This window comes from Chiloscyllium plagiosum, unplaced genomic scaffold (assembly GCF_037043375.1).
Source record: "Chiloscyllium plagiosum isolate Xiang-an unplaced genomic scaffold, Cpla_swu_hap1 HiC_scaffold_37, whole genome shotgun sequence".
Lineage (NCBI taxonomy): Eukaryota > Metazoa > Chordata > Chondrichthyes > Orectolobiformes > Hemiscylliidae > Chiloscyllium > Chiloscyllium plagiosum.
The window spans coordinates 14,350,724-14,375,487 of record NW_028270175.1 but is presented as its reverse complement, the minus strand read 5'-3'; the positions used below and the strand labels follow the sequence as shown (position 1 = coordinate 14,375,487).

General features: G+C 40.6%; 1 protein-coding gene across 13 annotated transcripts in view; it reads right to left on the bottom strand.

The window, feature by feature from the left end:
- prdm16 (PR domain containing 16) overlaps window positions 1-24,764 on the bottom strand; it is a 716,406-nt gene that overhangs the window by 94,993 nt on the left and 596,649 nt on the right. The window contains exon 1 of one of the 13 annotated variants that reach the window (XM_043676063.2): window positions 717-869. The exons of the other annotated variants lie outside the window; for them this stretch is intronic. The gene's annotated coding sequence lies outside the window, so the exon portion shown is untranslated. Of the gene's footprint in view, window positions 1-716; window positions 870-24,764 lie in introns of those variants that run through there. 13 annotated transcript variants of the gene reach the window in all.

Sequence of the window (24,764 nt, the reverse complement as noted above, 5' to 3'; positions counted from 1 at the left end):
CTCCACCAGCACCTTCCTATTATTGGATCATTGCTTTTTGCTGAAGTTCGATATTTTATAAATGTTTCTCGTGAGGGATCAGACCATTAGAAAACTACAGCGACGTAAATGTCCAGTTGCAAATTTTAGGTACCACATAGATCTTCCTCAAATAATGTCCCAGCTGGAGTGAGGGCTGCGGGTAGTAATATCACAGTAACATACGGCCATTCGTGGCATTTAGGTCCTTTAATAAGTTGCACTTTGTGCATGTGAAGCATTTCCATTCAACATTTTCTGATTTCCAATGATGCTTAACAACAGTTAAAAGATGGTCGAAAAAACCCTGTATATCACAACAATGCCTGAATAATTCGACATACTTAGAGATGTATATGTGTGTATATTCCAAAATTAGTTTTGAAATCCCACTGCAGGGCGAAAGAAAGCTCGTTGTGTTTTTTGTAAGTGACAACTCTGGACTAAAGCAGGATGATTGAAAGCAAAGCAATAAACAGTAAAAAGCCAAAACAGCAAAATCCATTCGTTAAGGGGTCCCCAACACAATGAACTCTCTGCATACTGACTTGCAACGCACAGAAGAAAGTCTCTTCATGGGTTTTGAGTCCACAATTTATAAAAGTGAATAAAAGCACAAACTGTTTCTCAAAGTGACCCGCGGGCTACACTAGATTCTTCCTCAAGCAGCACTCAGAATAAAATCAGAAATTGCTGACCTGTGTTTGTACTTAAAGATGTGGAACTCTGCTACTGTGGGCCTCAGAGAGCTGGACTTGTTTGAATGCTCTCCGGATAGATAAGTTTCAACCTATTGGACAGCTCAGAGAACTCCAGTGCACACAGAGTTGAAACGGGCCCCTGTTCAGCAATATAGACAGAGCCTCCAGCCCTCTTGACCAGCTCTTCAACCCTTTCTTTCCCTGTGCTGGTGAAGTTTTATCTTTCTGCCTCTCTCTCTCTCTCCCTCTCTCTCGGAGATCTGCTGAGTGGTTTTGAAAGCACATTCTGTCACTCCCACTAATCACATCAGCTAGGCTTGACCTCTGAACCTTTCCGACATTGCGTCTCTATTACCAAGAGATTGCGACACCAAGACCATTCATAAAATCAGCAAGTTAAAATGAGTGCATCAGTCCTGGCACAGTGGAAATAAAAGACTTGCCCCCATGTCATTTAACAGATCTACTTGCCACAAGAAAAAAGTTGAGTTCAAATAGAAGTTGAAGAACACTGTCAATCCATTGCTTTCATTTTAAGACCATAAGATGTCTTCTAGTCAAATCAAAACAATGAAAAAAAATTAATGTTTCTTAGCCAATAACCTGAACAGTCGCAACAGACAAATGAAAGCCACAGTGACAATCATGAACAAGGAACAAGAGACTGATAGATGATTGATATGCTCATGGGTGAAGTCCTTGACTTTAAGCATTTTAGTCAGATAATAATATATAAAGCATGGAATAATTGGTATGTAATCGATTCTTAATATTCCCGATAGACCTGAAAAATACAAAACTGAGCATTGACATAAAAAATACAGAGGTTCCATGACACAGCTTGTTTGTGTGCTGTGAGAAGATTCTGTCCTGAGGTGAGAGGGTTTGAGACATGACTATGGCCACTGCAGTGTTAACTGTCTGTTTCTTTATACCCTCTGAAACATTTGTGAGCAAAATCAATGTTTTGACGCCTGCAAATTCCAGGCGTCAAATTTTATTGAAACATTGCATTGCAAGCACTCTTTTTTTTATTAAAAACCAAATTAAAACTCTGAAATCAAGCAGGACAAAATTTCTGGCTCTTCAACACAACCGCCAACAGGTGATCATCAGACAGATAAAACAAGAAGGGAGGAGGAGGAGATTAGAAATCTACTCCCGCACCAAGCAGAACCCCAATCTCGAGGCTGCAGGAAAGGTCACAAAGGCAATTAATTGCCTTCAGCAAAAAAAACCCAAAAGATCTGCGGCTGCTGGAAATCAGGTACAAAAACATAAACATAAATTGCTGGGTAAACTCAGCAAGTCTGGTAGCATCTCTGGAGAGAAAGCAGAGTCAATGTTTCAGGTCCAGTGAAGAAGGGTCACTGGACCCAAACCATTAGCTCTGATTTCTCTTCATAGATGCTTCCAGACCTGCTGAGTTTTCCAGCAATTGCTTTCATTTTTGTTTCCAATTACTTTCAACAACTAATTAGGGCAAGGTAACTATTCAACATCATCAGAAGTGAGGAGCAACAGTGTTTAGATTTATCAGGGTGTTTGGCGTATATATACATATATATATTATATATATACATATATATATACACATACACACATTTTCAATTTCTGAGGCTTTTTTGACATCGGATCTTCGTTCTCCCCTCTTAATCAAAAAGTGGGCTCCTCACTTGGACACATAGAGACCTATTATTTCCATGTTTAGAAGGCCATTCCTTCCAAGTTAAATTCAGGTAGCGCTCCTTTGCAAGTCAGAAATTAGACAAATAACAAAAATAAATTGCAGAGAACAATGTCAGAAATAGAAGGGGAAAGTTCTGAAAATGGACAGTAGGCCTCCCAGTCTGAGAAAGAAAGGCAGTTTAATCCTTCACGTGAGAATCTTTCTCTTCACGCAAATAAAGTGTTGACAGGAATTGTTAAACTGTCTTTTCTCTTTTACAGGAGTAAATAGGCCACTGTCAGTTATTGGGTTTTAATATATAAGATAGTGCCAGGGCTGGGAGGGAGACTTAAGAATCTTGGTCTACTTAGTTATTTAGTAGCAAGGAAGCTGCAACTACAAAAATAAATATACAAAACTGCAAGAAAAAAACACATCTTGTTGAATGGAAAATATACAAAGGAGAGCGACAAAGATCATTAGAGCTTCATTAAGTAAGAATAGGAAGACACATGCAAGAGTTTCAAAACTGACACAAAAAATACAACTTTATGAGGAAGAGGATGGTTGTCAGGAATGATTTGGGATTCTTGAAAACCAATAACAGGGACATTGTTAATGAAAATAAGTGACAGATAACCAATGTGCTAATTACTTAGTATCAATAATTACAGCAGAGGAAGAGGCCTAACAGATATCCTGAAGAAACTATTTTTGAATCATGACGGTTCTCAAACAAATTAATGTCAGCACTAAAAGGTATAGTTGCCAAAGTTCCACTCTCTCGTTAAAGAGAGATGACTGGTGGTGGTTTAACCTGAGGACCATCATGTCTCAGGCGAAGGAGAATTTGAGGAGAATCCTTCATGGTTACTTCAGCCTGTGTGGGAATTGAACCCACACTGTTGGTGTCTAACATCACAACCAACTATCCAGCCAACTGAACTAACCAACCTCCAATGTAATCAAAAAACAGCAATGAGGAAATAATGGAATTAAAGAGAGAAAAATCCTTTGGATCAAGTGATTTTCATATAAAGCTTTTATTGATGAGAAAATCACACGTTCTCAAAATCATTATTCTTCATGGCATCACTCAGTAGGCCAGCATTTATTGCTCACCCTGAATTGCCAGGGAGAACATGGCTGTGAGCAACCAGTACTGTTAGGGGCAGAGTTCCACAAGTTTGGTCCATGGATAATAAAGGAATATCGAATTCCAAATCAGGGTCAGGTGTGCTTTGGAATGAAACTTTCCAGAGTTTTTGTTGCTCCTGCCTCCGCTTGGGGTAAATGCCCAAATTATAATCTTTCTCAAGTCCTCTCGATTTGGTACCATTCCTTCAGTAGGGAACACTGCCACTCCACCATTTAAGAAAGGTGGCAGGGGGAAATCAGGAAACTGTAGACAAATTAGAATAACATCTATGATTGAGAAATTGACAAAATATTTAATAAGGGACAGGGTGACTAAACATCTTGAAAATATTCAGCTGATCAGAGCTGCATCGCAGATTTCTAAATGGAATATCACGTCTGATGAAAGTTCTGAAGAAGCGTCACACTGGACTCGAAATGTTAATTCTGTTTCTCTGTCCACAGATGCTTCCAGACCTGCTAAAGCTGAAGTCTAAAGTTGAAGGCAAATTATTGATGTAACTGGGAAATTACCTGCAGAGGTAGGAAACAGAGTGTAGGAATAATGGTTAGGGTGCTTCAACTGACAGGTTATAGTAAAAAAAAATCGAAATTGCTGGAAAAACATAGCAGGTCTGACAGCATCTGTGGAGAGAGAAACATAATTAGTGTTTCCAATCCAGTGACTCTCTTTTTAGAACAGTCGTTACTGGTTTCTCCCAGTTTGGTGTACTGGGGCCTAAACTAGTCAATAACAACTTAGAATCGACGTTTCGGGCACGTCGATTCTCCTGTTCCCTGGATGCTGCCTGACCTGCTGCGCTTTTCCAGCAACACATTTCCAGCTCTGATCTCCAGCATCTGCAGACCTCACTTTCTCCTCAATAACAACTTAGATAATGAGATAGAAAGCGACACATACAAAGTTGACAATGACACAAAGGTAGGTAGCATCATAAACAGTGTAGATGGAAGAATAAACGTTGAAACAGATATTGATGCGTGTTGATGCGTTATGCAAATGGGCAAATGTATTCCATTATAAGCAAATGTGAAGCCATTCAGCTTGACCTTAAAATGCTAAACCAGATTATTTTCTAATTGATGAAAAGCTAGAAACAATGGAAGTTCAAATAGACTTGGGGATCAGGTGGATGGATAATTGAAATTTAATGAAGGGGGATAGAAAATAATCCAAATATCTGGAGATTAGAATACATGGGGATCAAAGTCTTGTTTTACCACACAGAACCCTGCTTAGGTCCCATGCAGAGAACTCTAAGGGAATTTGGGCACTATACCTGTGGAAGTATAAGTTGATCTTGGAGAGAGAGCAGTGTAGATTTACTATAATAATCATTACATACCAATGAAAGATTACACAAACTGGCATTTATTAACTGGGATTTTGAAGGTTAAGGGATGATTTTATTAATTTTTTTTCCAGATATTAAGGGAACCCAACAGGGAAAGTAAGGAGAAACAAATTTCTACTGGCTAGAAAGTCAGGATACAAAGGCAGAGCCTAATAATTAGTCAGATTTTCCAGGCGTGAAGTTCGAAGGATGTTCTACACACTAATAATAGTAGAACATTGGAACTCTTTTCTGCAAATGGCAGTTGATGTGAGATCAATGATCGATTGTAAACCTGAGATTGACAGACTTTCGCTAACCAAAGGTGTTAAGATGTATGGGAGGAAGGTGAATAATTGAGTTAGGTCACATATGTCAGCCACGATCTCAATGAATGGTGAGAAACAGACTTGAGTTACGATATGACCTAGTCCCATTCCTATTTTCCACATGGTTATGGGAGACTGTGAACATACAAGATTTCTATTTGAGCCACTTACAAAGGCAGTTTCAATGTTAAGTGCTGACTCAAAATCAATAAATTACAGACAACAGGAAATTGAACAGGAAACACAATGAGACAGGCTGATAATGCTAATATTTCACCTGCTAAAGTAAATGGATATAGCCATGGACTGAATGAATTTTACAAAACATTTGAAGTAACCAGCCAAGCTTTGGAATCTTTAAAAGCCTTCACTCCTGTAAGACAGAACTGAGAGGTATCCCTGTGCAGACATGGGATTGTGATAATCAAATGCCACTTATATGACCAACAAATCAACCAGAGCACAGTTTATGTTTGAACGGTAGTCGCTGTCTTAAATCTGATAATGGTTGCTTAGTATTTGTGTGGCTTTGGAAGAGGAACACAGAAAGGCAGTGGTGGAGAGGGGGTTTGCCGTGTCCCATAAAAATAGAGATGAGAGACAGCTGGCAATCCAAAGGAAAGAATAATGATGGTAATATTCAGAACTTCATCTTAAACTACACACAGGGACCTTTTATTAGTTGGATCCATAATGTCATTCTGTAAGAACCAGTGAATAAATACTTAGCACATTTAAAATAAACTCGTTTCTCCTCCAGTTTAGCTACTAGTGCATTATGTAATGTCAGGGTCTGTGTGTTTGAGGAGTGGGTTTTAAATAATACATTGGGGTCTTCACTATCGAAATCCCTTGGTTATATGGAATATATTATACAGAGAATTTACAGCTTAGAAATGTGTGAGGTGACCTAATTGTGACATATAGGATTCTTAAGGTTCTAGACAGGGTAAAAGCTGAAAGGATGTTATTCCTCATGGGAGATTCTAGGACCAGAGGGCATAATCTCAGAAATAAGGACAATAATTTCAGACTGAGATGAGGAGGATTTTTTTCTCTCAGATGTTTGTGAGTCTTTTGAACTCCTTGCCACAGAGAGCTGTAGGAGCAGAGTCCTTGTATATATCTTAGGCTGAGACAGATTCTTGATCATGGGGAAATCAAGAATTTTGGGGAAATGATAGGAAAGTGGATGCAAGCAGTGTTAGGTTAGTCATGAACCTTTTGAACAGTAGAGCAGATTCCTTATTCCTGTTCCTATTCCTTATGGTCTTAGCCTATTTGGTCTATGCCAGTGTCTATGTATTGCACAAGCCTTCTCCCACCCCTCTTAACTCAACTCCATTAACATATCTCTCTATTTCTTTTCCTTTTATGATCCAGCATCCCTTTAAATGTATCTACATCATTATTTCAAGTGATAGCATTCTAATCGGTGTCAGGATAAAGATATTTGATTCTTAAATTCTTTATTGAATTTATTAGTGAGCATATTTTATTTATGGCCCCTAGTTTTGGATTGCCAAGCAGTGACAAAAATTGGGCTGAATTTTATGTTGCCCCACTGGGGTTTTGTTTTTAGCCTTCATAAGATGTGAGCATCACTGGCGAGGCCAGCATTTACTGCCCAGATAGCAGTTAGGAGTCAACCACATCACTATGGGTCTGGAGTTGCATGTAGGCTAGACCAGATCAGGAAGGCAGATTTCCTTCCCGAAAGGACATTAGTGATCCAGATGGGTTTTTACAATAATCAACGGTGGTTACTTAGTCATCATTAGGGTAAGTCTTTTTTTTTAAATTGAATCTCACCATTTGAAATAGCAAATGACTGGCCACTTAAGGGTTTCATTACCATAATGTACCCATGCAGAGGGAAGGTCCAAACTCTGCTTGAAGCTGTGAGGACCAATATTGGATAAACCTGTGTTGGGGTTGTGGAGGGGGCTCCTTTGCAGGTCGTCTGGGCCTTCCCCCCTCCCCCTCCCCCTCTTAAAGGCTATCTGCTTATTTAAACCTCACCACAGCCTCTCGGACCCAGCCCGATACTGACTCATCCCAATCACTGAAACTCACACCTTCGACCTACCTAGGCTCTTTGTCATGATGGAACTGCCTGTAGTTCCTGACTAGACTGCTTCTCTCATGATGCACGTTTGAATTTGGACAGAAATAGGCCATTCAGCCCTTCGAGCTTGCTCCATCAGGCATAGCTGATTTGTTAATGTTCCAAATTCTGTATTCCCACCTATCCCTAATAACATTTGGATCTCTTGCCAAACAAGAACAACCTTAGAAATGTGTGTATAAACTCCAATCAAATCACCTATTGGTGTTTTGAACTCGATTGAAAGAAGGTTAGCCTGTCCAATCTTTCCTCACAAGACCAAGCACTCACTCTTGGTACCAACATAATAAACTTCCCCTGAACTACCTCTAACACGTTTACGTCCCTCCTTAAATAATGAGGCAAAAACTGGAGGCAATTTTTGAGATGTCTTCACACAAATGTCTTGTATAAATGATGCATAATATTTTTACTTTTATGAGCAATTTCTCTCATAATAAAGGCTAGCCTCCAATTGGCCTTCCTGGGTTAAATGTCTTCTGGAAACCCAAGTACAGTACATTGATGGGCTTCCCTCTAACCACAGCACGTGTTACTCGTTCAAGCAATTCCAGTAAATTGGTTATGCAGGATTTTCATTTTGTGCTGTGTCTTCCTGATTATCTTCCAAGTGCCCAGTTAGAATCTCCTTAACTATCGATTCTAGCATGACAAATGTCAAGTTAACTGGCCAAACCTTCTCAAAGACAATGGTTTCAACCTGTTCAGTCTTTCTTGATAATTAAGCACAAATCCATAAGCTGGCACTCTAGTGTGATACTGAGTGAGTGCTGTAGTGTTGGCAGTGATATCTTTGAGATAACATATAAAATCAAGGGACTGTATGCTCTCTGAGGTGGATACAGAAGAGCCCACTATTTCAAAGAATAGGGAGATTGTTCTTAGCATCCCTGCAGTGTGGAAACAGGCCATTAGGCCCAAAAGGTCCACACCGACCCTCTGAAGAGTAACCCACCTAGACCCATTCCCCTACCCTACCACTCTACATTTATCCCTGACTAATGCACCTACCCTACACAACCCTGAACACTATGGGCAATTTAGCATGGCCAACTCACCAAACCTGCACATCTTTGGATTGTGGGAGGAAACTGGAGCACACAGAGGAAACCCACACAGACACGGGAATAGCGTGCAAACTCCACACAGACAGTCACCCAAGGCTGCAATCAAACCTGGGTCCCTGACACTGTGAGGCAGCGCTGCTAACCATGGAGCAACTGTGCAGTTCTTGGTGCCCGAGCCAATATTTTTCCATTCATCAATGTTAAAAAAAACTGTTTATGTAACCTTGTTGTGTGCAAACTGATGATTGCTTTTCCTGCATTACAGCAGTGAATATACTTCAATCGTACTTCAACAGCTGTAAAGTGCTTTGGGACATCCTGAGGTCATGATTAGAGCTATATAAACATGAATCTATCTATCTTACTTTCGAACAGCTTAGAATAGTATTTGAGGCCTAACCTGAGATATCCCTCATTACACAGCTTCTTTTATCATCAACACTTTACATCCCTTGCTGGCTGAATAAAGATACAACAAATCTCTAGTTGCTTACATTATAATTGTGTTCATTCATATCTTGAACACATTGCTATACTAGACCTTCAGCCAAAATCATGAATCTCTATTATCGACCTATTTCTATTATCTACCAAGGAAGTACAGAATCACATCTACAAAGAGAATGAATGAGAGCTGCATAGTAGCCATCAATGTATAAGTGTCGATTAAGCATTTTTTTTATGGTTCTCACCCCCACTTCCAAAAAACCTTTATGAAATTTGTGACTTTAATTTCACAAGATGAGGACTCAATCTGAGAAATACAATGTTGCATGTCTGGGCAGAATCCCTGGAATGAAAAGGAAACCAAACTCATCCACAGTGTACAGAATGGGTGAAGAGACTTTGTGATTGGAGTACAGTAGTACAGGACTCAGGCCCAATGTTGCTGCAATATAGCGCTCAATGATGTATCTTCTGTCAGCAGAGGTATAGCTGTTTAAAGAGGGAGAAGGTGGGAGGGACATCAGGAGCATTTCTGAGATTTGGAATTTTCTGGAATCCAGATCATGGTCTTGGCTCATGTCAAAAATATTAATGACCGGGGCCATGTTTAATTTACCACCATATCAACAGCATTCCCCCTACATCAGCTCCTCAGAAACTGCCCTCTGCTTTCTTGGCACATCGCATTAATAGTGAGGGGATATTGTTAGTTATCAGGTATTAAAGTTGTGTATGACCACACACACCATGATCGGGATAACATTTAGGCTTGGATTGATTAAGTGCAAGCAACAGTTACGTCATACAAATGCCAGGCATAACCATTTCTGACAAGAGAGAATCTAACCTTCTTTCCTTGACATTTATTGGTATTACCATCACTGAATTCTCCTCACTATCAATATCCTGAGGGTTATCATTGACTAGAAACTTAACTGGACAAGACATAAATATTGTTGCCACAACAGCAGATCAAAGATTGGGAATTCTGCGGCAAGCAACTTAATTCCTAATTCCCCGGCGTAATGTCCACCATCTATGAGGCAGAAGGATTGTGATGGAATTCCCTCCATTTGCCTGGATGGGTGCAACTCCAAACATATCCAGTAAGATCAGCATCATCCAGGTCAAAGCAAATCTGCTTGTGATCAGCATCCCAGACACCACTGTAAACATTCTGCTAATGACACACAGTGGCAGCAGCTGGTAGCATCTGCATGATGCAACACTGGACAAAGTTCCTTGCTTAGCATCTGCAAACCCGTGAGCTCTACCACCCAGAAAAAAACAGGAATAGCAGAACTGCAAGGTTCCCTTTCAAACCGTCAAGCTTATCACCACACTAGATCAAAATCCTGGAAATTCCTTGCTAAAAGCACTGTGGGTGTCTGTAAACCACATGGACAGTAGGGCTTCAAAAAGGCTATGCCCCACTACCTTCTCAAGTGTAGTTAGGGATGAGAAATAAATGGTGGTCTAACCACTGATGATCACACCCACGAATGTGTAAAGGAAAACATCTCAGTTAACCACATATTGTGAACTTGAAGTCCTCTCCAAAAGAACTACTTGGTTTATTTGTATTTTTTATTTGTCCTTTGACTCTGCTCCAATCTTCATCATCTTTTATCTGTCCAAAGCACTTTTAAAATGTGAACAAGGGAACTGCCTGTTGTAACGAAATATGGAGAACTGAAGCTTTGCCCAGAACACTGATTTCCAAATACTTTCCAAACGTTTCACATGGTTACTTACAAACTAGCTCTGATCGTCCAATCACAGTGTCAAACTAGATTTAATTCAAGCTTCAACTGGTCTTTACCCAAGTTGTAGAATTGTAAATATAAAACCAAACTCGGCTTCTGACACAGAAAATCCAATCGTCCTTACCCTCTTATGCTGAGGGAGCCCTGGCCTGGTATTAACTCAGTCCCAATTTGTCCAACTGAGGGATTCATTACACCTGACTTTAACCACAATGCCCCCACTCATAGTAAACCCCATTGCCACCTATCAACACCCATCGAGCTCACTGGATTCAGTGCACTGGTATCAAAACATCCATATATACTTCAGTGATTAAACAACTGGTATCTGGTCACTTACAGTTCAAACATACAGGGTGTCAGCGCCAATCTATCGGTATTTTTGTAGTGTTTACTCAGCTGTGCTATTTACTTTTTCCCATTGTACCCAGCTTGCCATATGCGAATGGAGCTGCTCTGGTTTTGTTTAAGTTTGGTTTTGCTTACACTATTATTAATCATGCCCTTCCTGATCTCACCCACAGGACCTCATTGCTAAATAGCTGTTTACTGTAGAGTCGCCTCACCCAGTGCAAAGATGTTAAACAAACAGAAAAAGAGAATTTTACACACCATCAAAAATTGTTCTGTCCTTTACAAAATGGTTCATAATTTTTAAAGCAGGAACCCATTTGCAAATGCATTCCACCTTTCATGTGCTCCAAACGACAAATGTTTTATGGATTGCTTTTGATGTGCAGTCACTGTACTGATGTCGGCAAATGCAGCAGTCAGCTTTCACAAAGAAAGATCTCTCAAGCAGGAAATTACTTGTAAATATGGTTTGCAGTATTAGTTGGTGGGGATAGGGGGGGTTGAAAGATGGATACTGGGCACTGAACAAACTCTTCTTTGAATATTCCCAGTGATATAAACATAAAAGTATCACTTTCACTTGAACAGGCAGAGCTACCAATTGAACACCACATCTGAAAGTGATACCTCCGACAATACAGCATTCCCTCAGGATTCAGTTGATTTCTTCAACTGAAATTATGCTGAAGCCTGTACTGCAGTCTGTGTGACCAATACAGCCCTTTTTAGATGTGTTAGACCTTTTGTCTGATCATATAAATTCAGCCTTTCTGTTTTGAAATGGCAGTTAGCAAATATTTGGTGAATTTAGCAAATATGACTTCTGCTCAAAACGTCGATTTTCCTGCTCCTCGGATGCTGCCTGACTTGCTGTGCTTTTCCAGCACTACTCTAATCTTGACTCTAATTTCCAGCATCTAAAGTATCCACTTTCACCTAAATATTTGGTTTGTTTGGTGTTCCAGAAAACATCAAGCAAACTGTATCTTTAATCTGCTTCAGTCTGTATACCGATATAGAATTATACCAAACGGTCCATAAATAGATTTAACAACTCTATGGTCTTTTCAGTTCATTGGAGGGTTGTAGAGATAATTGCACAGACGTACAAAGACACACAGATACTTAGAAAGTGATACACATATAGGTGGCAAAGGAGATGGACACAAAGCGATTGTGAGGTTAACAGATGCATTGCGAGGGAACGACATACACTAAGACTTGAAGTAGCGCAGATGTAATAAGTAATGGACTTAATGGCAACAAGAGAAAGAAAGAGAAGGAAAGCATTGGGTGATGTAAAGGGCTCATTTTAACCTATCTTGTAGGAAATTGATAGGATCAGATTGGTCGCTGATTCTACACTTGCCCCAATTTGCCTTTACACCCCCCCGGAGAATCAGAGAAGGACCAAAAAAAAGCATACCCACAGTGAAAGCATCGACTTGCATTTATATAGCCCTTCTGGTGTAGTGGGGTACCCCAAAGTATTTCACTGAAGCATTATCAAAGAAAATTTCTCATTTTCTATCAAAGAAGAGATATTACAGCCAATGACCAAAAGCATGATCAAACAGGTAGGTGTAAGGAGCAGCATAAAGGAGGAGAGAAAATTAGAGAGTTGGAGAGGACTAGGAGGTGAGTTCCAAAGTTCAGGGCTTTTGTTGATGGAAGTACTGCTGCTAATGGAAAAGCGATTAAAATTGTAGTGGTTATAATGAGATCAGCCAGCTGGACCTCATAGAGTATGACACCCCTGATGGTCCGATCAGGGAACCCTGGCTGACAGATAAAAGCAGGAGTGTCAGAGGTTCTGTTCATTCTGAGAGCTGGCTCTGAGGGAGCTGGATCAATGGCGAGGACTCTCTATGTGTAAATAAAGGATGACTTGAGATGTGATACTGTAGAGTTATTTCAAAAATCATGTTGCTCAAGACCAGAATTAGAGAAGGACATAGATGTCTGAGAGGACTGTGGGCTGGAAGTAATTACCAAGATAGGAACAAGTACAGCAAAAGAGAGATTTGAAAATGATAATGACTTCAAAATGAAGGTGTTATTTGACAAAGAGTAAATGCGTGTTAATAAAAGCATTGGCGATGGGTAAATGGGACTTGATGTGAGTTAGGGCTTGGCTAGTAGAGTTTTGGTTGGTCTTAAGTTTACTTTGAAGTTGTCCTGAAATGTAATGAAATGACCAAGTTCGAGGTAACTGTTACAGAAGGTAAAGATTCTGAAAGAGTTAATATTGGAGACTAAATTAATTTCCATCCAATCTGACCAAGTTTTAAGAACTTAGGTGAGGAAAGGCAGAACATTTTAGGATTATATTGCGTAAAAACTCATATCCCATATCTCCCAACAATCTTTGTAACATTGTCTAACTCATTAATGTAAGTACCAGGTAGTTATGCAATAAACTACATCCTGTTTTACACAAGAATCTCTTCCAATTAACATTCTTGTGTTTTTTCTTTTCTCCACCAGTCCGAACCAAATAGCCTTTAGATTCAATCAAGGAACATGGTTAATGGTAGCAATCTAACCCAACTGCAAGCTTTGTCGTGATTGGTGCATTGTAGCACGTAAAACTGTAATAAAAGGGATGGTTAAGGATTTCAGAAGCTAAGGGTGGAACACTGAAACAGGAAAGAAAATGGAATGTTCCAGAGTGAGATACATAGAAGGACAAAGAGCTGGAGGTACACACTTGGACAGAGATAGACAGAGGAGCAAACTGTGAATTAAACTGAAATGCTGGAGGGAGTCATGTTATTGATTAAATTCACTAATTGGATATGCAACTGAATGGACGTGGTGTTTGGTCACATGTCAATGCACCAGTGCTTTAACTTTACAATTCTTTGTTTGAATGGTTCTGGTGATACCACTTACATAAAAAGAAAGAAACCCATTAGAACACAAGGTCTCAATTTCAAATAACAAACCAAACAGAAAGTGAAGAGATGGTCTCCATTAAGTAAAACCGCAGAATTAACTCATTGTATAAACTTCATGTGAGTTTATGATTTATTTGGAATGTCAATATCAATTTGTCAGTCTTGGTAATTTCAGCCACTAATTTTAAGAAAAACAAAACAAACTAACGAGATGAAGGAAAAATAGATTTTGATTTAAGCTGTGGCCAACACGGCAACTGAAATATTGCAGTATTTTATTTTTATATTAAGAAAGATAAATGATCCTAATTGTGTTAATTGCTCCGAATATCCCTGAGCCTTTTCAAGGCACGTGGGGTGTGATCATTATCTCTGTGAAATGGAGACTCTGGGCAGTCAGGTTTCTGTCTTGTAATCAGCAGCAGCTGCTTTGCGAGCAGAGGATTTGGTTAAGAGCCACACTGGTTCTGTATATGAATTTGCAAGTGTGTTTAAACTGGTAAAATTTAGGCAGACAAACACAAACCATTTTCACTTACAATCATTATTTGGGTCAGTCAGAAGCACCCTGACCACTGAATCAGAAAACTGTGAATTCAAGCTCCACTTCAAGGCTTTCCCACCTTGCTTTTGGTTGACACTCTGCAGTGTTCCACGTGGAGGACTTTGGGAGGGAGACTAAACTGAAGTCTGATTCTGTTTCCATGGTTCAGGCAGACACAAAAGAGCAGAATTAATTGTTGGAAGAACAGGAAATTCTCCTGTTTCCCTAATCAACATTCTCTATCCATTCAACATCATCAATATTGTATCAGATGGTTATTCATCTCATTTGCTGTGTTTGTGACCCTGCTGCTGGGCTCATCTGCATAATTTCATCCATTAAACACGTTCAAACCAGAATCCACCATCATCTGTAATATCCTATTTTAGAACATATTATTTACTTCTATTAGCTCCCATGCAAACAAAATTGAGTGGTGTTTATTGATATTCCCCTTAACCCACAATTTTCTTGTGCCTTATTTTGGTTGAGATGTAAACTTACATCCCATCTGCTCTCGCACAAGGAAGATTTATTGAAGGAGAGGAAGTGAGTTTTCCTTGGCTATGTTTCTCCAGAAAAGAATTGACTGAAGCCTGTTATTTGTTCATGTAACTTGTTGCTGCTTTTGGGACTCTGCTGTGTGCAGATTGGCTGCTGTCTCTCCCTCTACAGAAGTGTGGCTAAACCTTAGACAAACTTCACTGGCTGTGAAGGACTCAGGACTTCTCGAGCTGGTGAAAGGTGCCAGAAGATGAGAGTTCCTGCTTCCTTCTTAGCAGAGGATGAAAATGTAACTTATACACTTTGTTTGCAATTATTTCAACATGGAGAGATTGATGACAGCCACATCATCAGGAAAACAAACTGCCCCATTAGATGTTCTTCTTATTAGTTGACTGTCATTTTAACTGATAGGTACACGTCACTTTCTCCAGTTCTGTACCTGTGTAGAAATGGCATGCTGCGAATGAATTGAGGGGAGGGATGAGTTTGTGGGTATGTTATTGGATTAGCAATTCCAGAACCCCAAGATAATGTTCTGGGAACATAGGTTCAAATCTCACCATGGCAAATAATGAAATTTGAATTCAATAAAAATCTGGAAAGAAAGCTGGCCTAATGGAGTCCATGTATCCATTGTCAGTACAGTGGCTCAGTGGTTAGCACTGCTGCCTCACAGTGCCAGGGACCCGGGTTCGATTCTAGCTTCGGGCAACTGTCTGTGTGGAGTTTGCACATTCTCCCCGTGTCTGCGTGGGTTTCCCCCCACAATCCAAAGATATGCAGATCAGGTGGATTGGCCATTCTAAATTGTCCATAGTGTTAGGTGCATTAGTCAGAGGGCAGTGGGTCTGGGTGGGTTACTTTTCGGAGGGTCGGTGTGGACTTGTTGGGCCGAAGGCCTGTTTCCACACTGTAGGGAATCTAATCTAATGTTCTTTAGGGAAGGAAATCTGCTGTCCTTACTTGGTCTGACCTGCATGGGACTTCTGACCCACAGCAATGTGGTTGACTCTTAACGTTCCTCTGAAATGATCCAGTAACCCACCCAGTTGTTTCAAACCTCTACAAAGTCGGAACAAATCTGTGAAACTGGAAAGATCTCCTAGCTTCAAACTAGGCACTAGAAATGACAACAGCAAACACATGAATGCATAAAAAAACAAAATTACACACAGTAGAAATCCATCGAGGAATTGGAAGGGTATCTGCAAAATGAGTTTTTCCTTCAGAGATTTTCTTTGATTGTATGTCCCATCACAGTTTTCCACCTCATGATTAATATGAACCCAAACCTCTGCTGGGAGTGTAGGATTAGTGAATCACTCCCCTTTTCTAATTGCTATGTATGATAGTTCACATAGTTTACCCTGTTTTCATATATTTGTAGTGTAATAATATGCAAAAATGGGACAATATTCTTCAGTATGCTTTATAGAATCTAATAAATAATTCAGATGTCACTTTACTCAGGCAGAAGGGACCACAAGAACTGGCATTCGACAGCAGAGTCCAGACACAAGAACTTTAAGCAGTTGGGTTTGTGAAGCAAACATGCTTTGTGAATGACAGTGTGCACTGTGAACAGCACCAGGGAGCGGTGAAGTTGAAGGAAGCATTCAAGTGGCAAAGACCCAAGATATTTGCCTGCTTTAGGAAAGTCTTGATACAACGTGCAGAAATAAAAACGAAGCCTCAACTCTGTTGTCCGGGAACTTGAATGTTGAAGGGGTTTTGTATAAAGTGGCACTTCCTTGGTCAAACGCCGAAATTATGCAATCCTTCAAGTTGGTACAGGTTTAGCGACAGCATTGGATCCTCAGGTAAAGCACGTAAAACAAACTGGTTGTATAATAGTTTATTGTTCAATAAGTAACTTTCATTTATTTATAATCATATTTTGTCATCCCAGTGATCTGGGTTTAAAGTTCATCTACCAATCAATATCACATTATCTGATCAGGATTTTATGTAATCTTGCTATGCACAAATTGGTCTTTTTTTATTCATTACAGGCACAAAGCAAAGCCATAATTTATTCCTTGAAAAGCTGGTAGTGAGCCATTTTCTTGAATTTCTGCAGTCTGTCTTCCATTCTATTACACAGGGAGATTCAGGATTCTGACCTTGTGGCGATACATGAATCTTAGTATTATTTCTAAGTCAGGGGTGATGTGTGTCTTGGAGAAGAACTTTTAAGTGCTAAAGTTCCCATGCTGAATTCATACTTCTAGGGGGAAGAAGATAGGGTTGAGGAAAGCACTGTTAAAGGAGCTTTGATGAGTTTGCTGTACCTCTATTGTAGATCACTGTAGCCATAATGCGCTGGTAGTGAAGGGATAGAATGTTTAACGTCATGGATGGCATAACAATCAAGTGTCCTGCATTTGTCTTATTCATTCATAGGATGTAGGTTTCATTGGCTGGGCCAATATGTATTGCCTTTGAGAAAATCGTAGCGAGCTGGCTTCTTGAACGTCTCCAGTTCATTTGGTGTAGGTATACCCATGATGCTCATGACATAGGAGGTCCAGAATTTTGACCCAGCAACAATGAAGGAACAAGGATATACATTCTAAATCCTGATGGTGAGTTACTTGCAGGGGAACTTGATGGTGTGTCATGCTACTGCTGGTCTTGTCCTTCTAAATTGTAGAGGTCATGGGTTTCCAAGATGCTGTCTAAGTAGCCTTGGTGAGTTGTTGCTGTGCATCCTGCAGATGGTACACACTGCTGTGACTGAGTGTTGATGGTGGAGGGAGTGAAGTTTTGTGGATGCAATGCCAAACAACTGGGCTGCTTTGTCTTGGTGGTCATCAAACTTCTTGAGTGTTGTTGGAACTGTACTTGTCCAGGAAAGTGGAGAATATTCCATCACACTCCTTGGGCCTTGTAGATGATAGACAGGCTTTGGGGAGTCGCTCATCACAGTATTCCTAACCTTTGAGCTGCTTTTGTAGCAACAATAATTATATGCCTACTTCAGTTCAGTTTCTAGTGAATGGTAATCCCCTGGATGTTGATAATATACCATTCAATGCCAAGGGGCAGTGGTTAGATTCTCTTAATGAAGATAGCCATTGCCTGGCACTTGTGTGGCTCAAATGTTAATTGCCATTTGTCAGCCCAAACTTGGATATTGTCCTGGATTGCTGTATTTGGATATGGAGTGTTTCAGTATCTGAGGAGTCACAAATGGTGCTGAATATTATGCTGCCAGACCTGCTGAGATTTTCCAGCATTTTCTCTTATGGTTTCCCATTGCCTCCAGTTTTGCGAGGGCTCCTTGATGTCACACCAAGTAAAACAATGCTGAGGTATCAAGGGCAGTTCCTCTCACCCCACCTCTGGAATCCAGCTGTTTTATCCACATTTGAACCAGGGCTGTAATGAGGACAGGAGCTGAGTAGCCCTGGAGGAACCCAAACTGAGCAGCAATGAGTAGGTTATTGCTGGGCTGTTCAGTTTGGGTGTTGGTCCAGTGCCCTCAGCCATTTCTGGGTATCATGCTGAGTTAATTGAATTGACTGAAGACTGGCACCTGTGATACTGCAAACCTATGGAGGAGGCTGTGATAGATCTTCCACGTGGCTCTTCTGACTGAAATCTGTTGCAAATACTTCAGCCTTGTCTTTTGCACCGAAATATTAGGCTTCCTCATTTTTGAGGGTGGGTGTACATGTGGAACCTTCTCCAGTTAATTGTTTAATCACCTACAACCATTCATGACTAGATAGAGCAGATCTGTACACTTCAGATGTGAACCACGGGAAGTGGAATTGCATAACATTATCACTTGCTGCTTATGCTTGCCACAAAGGTAGTCATGTTTTGTGGCTTCACCAAATTCACACCTTATTTTCAGTTATGCCTGATGTTGCCCCTTAACCACCCTCCTGCCTGCTTTCTTGAACCAGGGTTCACAGTCGGGATTCATTCGAAGACACCCTGTATTGTGTTATGTGGTATAAGCACCTTGCTAAATGGGATAGATTTTGAAAAGACAAAGCAGCTCAAAATTCCAGAGAAGACCCGAAGCTCCCTGAGGAGACCCCATGCGAGATAAAATTCCTGCAAGTTCTAAGCAGTTTGTAAATAAGTTGTTTGAGTTTAGAACAAGAATCTACCTCGACATTCTAACTCAACAATCATATCTGAATTACTCTGAGATAAACCAGATAAATAAGAAACATAGCAACCCAGGGAATACATAACAAGTGGCAACCTGTGTTATAATCTTTAAGGGAACAGTTTGACCAGAGCTACCATTCTGAATCATCCTCAGGACATGTAGGACTGGTTTTCTTCTTTTTCATGCCTGATCAACATCTTAGTTTTAGAGCCAAGCAGAAATGCTAGAAATACACCAATGGTCTATCCGAGGAGGAGGAATTGGGAATATCACAAACGTAGTGCTTTCATGAGAACTGAGCTTTGACAAAAGACGACAGGACTGGTTCATCTGTCCCTCTGTCACACACTCAAACACTGAAGGATTTTGCACCACTCTCTTTTCAGTTTCCAATCCCAGCTTTTGCTCACTGTTCTATTCTCACTGTCGAACCGGTGTTTGACTCTTTCTCACCAGTATTTCTCGATGTGTTTGGACCCTGTTATATTTGTGGCTGTTTGCCCAAACACGAGAAACTTTGAACAAGAGAAGGGTCCTCAGTGTGATGTAACACTCAGACAGTTCCTTCAGCTTCCATCACAATTTTGGATTCTTGCAGATAAATAGAAAGACTTGCATTTATATAGTGCCTGCTATGACCTCAGGATGTACCAACACATTTTACAAAGACTGACGTCACTATTGCACTGGAGAACTGATGTCATGGTGTTGCTTTGTATGACATTATCACTGTGCTAAATGACTTAGATTTAGAACAGATGTAACAGCTCAAACCTAAGCATCTATGAGGTACACTGTGGATCATTAGCAGCAAAAGACTTCGACTGCATACTAATCTGCAACTTCAGACTCAGCATTTCTCTCTCTCTCTCTCTCTCTCTCTCTCTCCTATAATCACCATGCCAGAAGACCAGTTCTGGTTCAGTGAGCAGTGTAGCATAGCATGCCAGGAGCAGCATCAAACATACTAAAAATGAGGTGCCAACTGAAGGCATACTGAACCATGGATGTAGCATGCCAGGAATAGATTTGAACCATCCCACAATTAATGGTCCAGTCCTGTCACCAGCACTGGTGAAAACGTTGTCCATGGGCACTTCCATCCTGAATAATGAGGGAACTTAGCACATGTGCATAAGAGACAATGATGAAATATTTACAGCCATCTTCCCTCAGAAATGGGAAATGGACAATCAATTTCAGATTCTTCTTGAAGTGCCCAATCATCACTGAAGTAAATATTTAACCAATTTATTGAGAAATGAATGTTGAGAAATGTGTAACGCATAGTAAAGGCTATTGGCCTGAACAACATCCTGCTTGTTGATTCATTCCAACATTACATCATACTGGGGACCCAGACCCCTTCTCTCACTCAAAGTTTCCCTCGTCGAGGCAAACAGCCACAAGTTTAAGGGGGGTCCAAACACATCTAGAAATACTGGTGAGAAAGAGTCTCAGAGATAATAGAACAGTGAGCAAAAGCTGGGAATGGAAATTGAAGGGGCTGTTCTCCCTGGAGTGTCAAAGGCTGAGGGGTGACCTCATAGAAGTTTATAAAATCATGAGGGGCATGGATAGGGTAAATAGACAAGGTCTTTTCCCTGGGGTGGGGGAATCCGGAACTAGAGGGCATAAGTTTAGAGTGAGAGGGGAAAGATATTAAAGGGGCCTAAGAGGCAACTTTTACACACAGGTGGTGGTACGTGTATGGAATGAGCTGCCAGAGGAAGTGGTGGAGGTGAATACAATTGCAACATTTAAAAGGCATCTGGATGGGTATATGAATAAGAAGGATTCAGAGGGATATGGGCCAAGTGCTGGCAAATGGGACTAGATTAGGCTGGGATATCTGGTTGGCTTGGACTGAAGGGTCTGTTTCCATGCTGTACATCTCTGTGACTCTATGAGGTGCAAAACCCTTCAGTGCTTGACTATGTGACAGAGTGTCAAAGCTCAGTTCTGATTGAAGGCACTACATTTGTAATATTTACTAATTCCTCCTCTTTCGATGGACCTTTTTTGTATTACTAGCATTTCTGCTTGGCTCTTAAAACTAGATTTTTGATCAGACATGAAAAGAAAGAATGAACCAGTCCTGCATGTCCTTAGGATGCTCCAATGTGCTTTGTGGCCAATGAATGACTTTTTAAGTGTTGCAATGTTACTCTTTGGAAAATGCAACTCAACAGACTCCTACTCTTTGCAATCAAATGAATGAACAGCTATTCTGTTTTTGGGGGTAGACACAGAGTCAGAGGGTCATAGAGATGTACCCCTCTCACCCTAAACCTATGCCCTCTACTTCTGGACTCCACCACCCCAGGGAAAAGACCTTGTCTATTTACCCTATCCATGCCCTTCATGATTTTATAAACCTCTATAAGGTCATCCCTCAGCCTCCGACGCTCCAGGGAAAACAGCCCTAGCTTATTCAACCTTTCCCTATTGCTCAAATCCTCCAACCCTGGCAACATCCTTGTAAATTTTTGCTGAACCCTTTCAAATTTCACAACATCCTTCCAATAGGAAGGAGACCAGAATTGCATACAATATTCCAACAGTGGCCTAACCAATGTCCTGTACAGCCGCAACATGACCTCCCAACTCCTGTACTCAATACTCTGACCAATAAAGGAAGGCATACCAAACGTCTTCTTCACTATCCTATCCACCTGTGATTCTACTTTCAAGGAGCTATGAACCTGCGCTCCAAGGTCTCTTTGTTCAGCAACACTCCCGAGGACCTTACCATTAAGTGTATAAGTCCTGCTAAGATTTGCTTTCCTAAAATGCACACCTCACATTTATCTAAATTAAATTCCATCTGCCACTCTTCAGCCCATTGGCCCATCTAGTCCAGATCCCATTATAATCTGAGGTAACCCTCTTCGCTGTCCACTACACCTCCAATTTTGGTGTCATCTGCAAACTTACTAACTATACCTCTTATGCTCGCATCCAAATCATTTACGTAAATGACGAAAAGTAGTGGACCCAGCACCAATCCTTGTGGCACTCCACTGCTCACAGGCTTCCAATCTGAAAAACAATCCTCCACCACAACCCTCTGTCTTCTAACTTTGAGCCAGTTCTGTATCCAAATGGCTAGTTCTCCCTGTATTCCATGAGATCTAACTTTACTAATCAGTCTCCCATGGGGAACCTTGTTGAATGCCTTACTGAAGTCCATATAGATCACATCTACTGCTCTGCCCTCATCAATCCTCTTTGTTACTTCTTCAAAAAACTCAATCACGTTTGTGAGACATGATTTCCCACGCACAAAGTCATGTTGCCTATCCCTAATCAGTTCTTCCTTTCCAAATACATGTACATCCTGACACTCAGAATTCCCTCCAACAACTTGCCCACTACCAACGTCAGGCTCAGTGGTCTATAGTTCCCTGGCTTGTCCATACCACCTTTCTTAAACAGTGGCATCACATTTGCCAACCTGCAGTCTTCCAGCACCTGTGACTATCGATGATACACATATCTCAGCAAGAGGCCCAGCAATCACTTCTCTAGTTTCCCACAGAGTTCTCGAGTACACCTGATCAGGTCCTAGGGATTTATCAACGTTTATGTGTTTCAAGATATCCATCACTTCCTCCTCTGTAATATGGACATTTTTCAAGATGTCACCATCTACTTCCCCACATTCTATATCTTCCATGTCCATTTCCACAGTAAATATTGATGCAAAATACTCATTTAGTACCTCACCCATCTCCTGCGGCTCTCACATAGGCCGCCTTGCTGATCTTTGAGGGGAAAGTGAGGACTGCAGATGCTGGAGATCAGAGCTGAAAATGTGTTGCTGGAAAAGCACAGCAGGTCAGGCAGCATCCAAGGAGCAAGAGAATCGACGTTTTGGGCATGAGCCCTTCTTCTGAAGAAGGGCTCATGCCCGAAACGTCGATTCTCCTGCTCCTTGCATGCTGCCTGACCTGCTGATCTTTGATGGGCCCTATTTTGTCTGTAGTTCCTCTTTTGTCCTTAATGTATTTGTAAAAACCCTTTGGATTCTCCTCAACTCTATTTGCCAAAGCTATCCTCATGTCTTCTTTTTGCCCTCCTGACTTCCCTCTTTAGTGTACTCCTACTGCCTTTATACTCTTATAAGGATTCACTTGATCTATCTTGTCTATACCTGACATATGCTTCCTTCTTTTTCTTAACTAACCCCTCAATTTCTTTAGCCATCCAGCATTCTCCATACCTACCAGCCTTCTCTTTCACCTTAACAGGAATATAGTGTCTTTGGACTCTCGTTATCTCATTTCTGTAGGCTTCCCATTTTCCAGCTGTCCGATTACCTGCAAACATCTGCCCCCAATCAGGTTTTGAAAGTTATTGCCTAATACCATCAAAGTTGGCCTTCCTCTAATTTAGAACTTGAACTTTTATGTCTTGTCTATCTTTCTCCATCACTACTTTAAAACTAATTGTAGAATGTTTGGCAGTACTGGTCAATATAAGTGTACACTTTTCTTCAAATAGCCATGGACATATGTTTTTTAAATTCTTTCATGGGGTGAGGGTGTCCCTGGGTAGGTCAGCATTTATTACCATCTCTAATTGCCCAGAGAACAGTTTAGAGTCAATGACATTGCTGTGGTTCTGGAGTTACATGCCGGCCAGACCAGGTAAGGATGGCAGTCTCTTTCCCTAAAGGACATTAGTGATCCAGATGGATTTTCCAACAATAGGCAATGGATTCATGGCCATCATTAGACTCTTAATTCCAGATTTTTGTTTCATTGATTTCAAATTCAGATTTGAACTTAGCTCTCCAAAACATTAGGTCTCTGGATTAACAGTCCAGCGATAATACCACTAGATAATACCACTTAAATCTCTATAAGCAGGTGATTAATTTTAATATCTCATCTGAAGGATGGCACATCTGAAAATGCAGCCCTTTCCTCAAAGCTGCACTACAACGACAGCCTAAATTAAACAACTTAAGGCCGAGAGAGACATTTTAACCCCCAATCTTCGGATTCAGTGGTAAGCCCACGATAAACTGGGTCAAGTTAAGCCAGACAATGATGGGCAAAAGATGATGTTTCAAGATTTCTTTTCCCGCCATGAAATTTTAAAGAGCCATATCTAAATTTGTAAACAAACAAATCGAAGGATAATCTCCATCAACTGCAGGTCAGGCTTTAGAAACGTTTGAAGGTATTAAATGTGATTGCTTAAATTGAAGTGAGTACCAGTGTACTGCTTGTACGCTAAATTGACTGGTTTTGGTGAGAAAGTGGGTGCAACTATTAACGTGGCTGTCTTAAGTCCCCAACCACAAACTGTAAAAACCACAGGCACAATAATAAACTTCTTGTGCTCAGAAAGCCCTTTAAAACAATCCATTTATTGTTCAGGGCATGTTCTTTTTGAATGTTCTGCAACTTTCTATTATCAAATAAAATGAAATTAGATAGTATGCAAGAATGTGTAATTTTTTTCTTATAATTTGGTTGTGCAGCACCTTTTAAAAATTGATCAGTGCAACCTCTCAATCTACCATAATGTGTGGCTCGTAACTGGGAGATGGTGAAGTTGCCACGGAAGTTGGAGAAATAGCCTCAGTACAGAAAAGACGTGAAGGACAAGGAAAATAGCAGAAATTGATTTGAAATAATTTCCATGTGTATATAAAGGCTCTCAGCTTTAAATTGGATATTTCGTTGTCAGTCTGAGATTA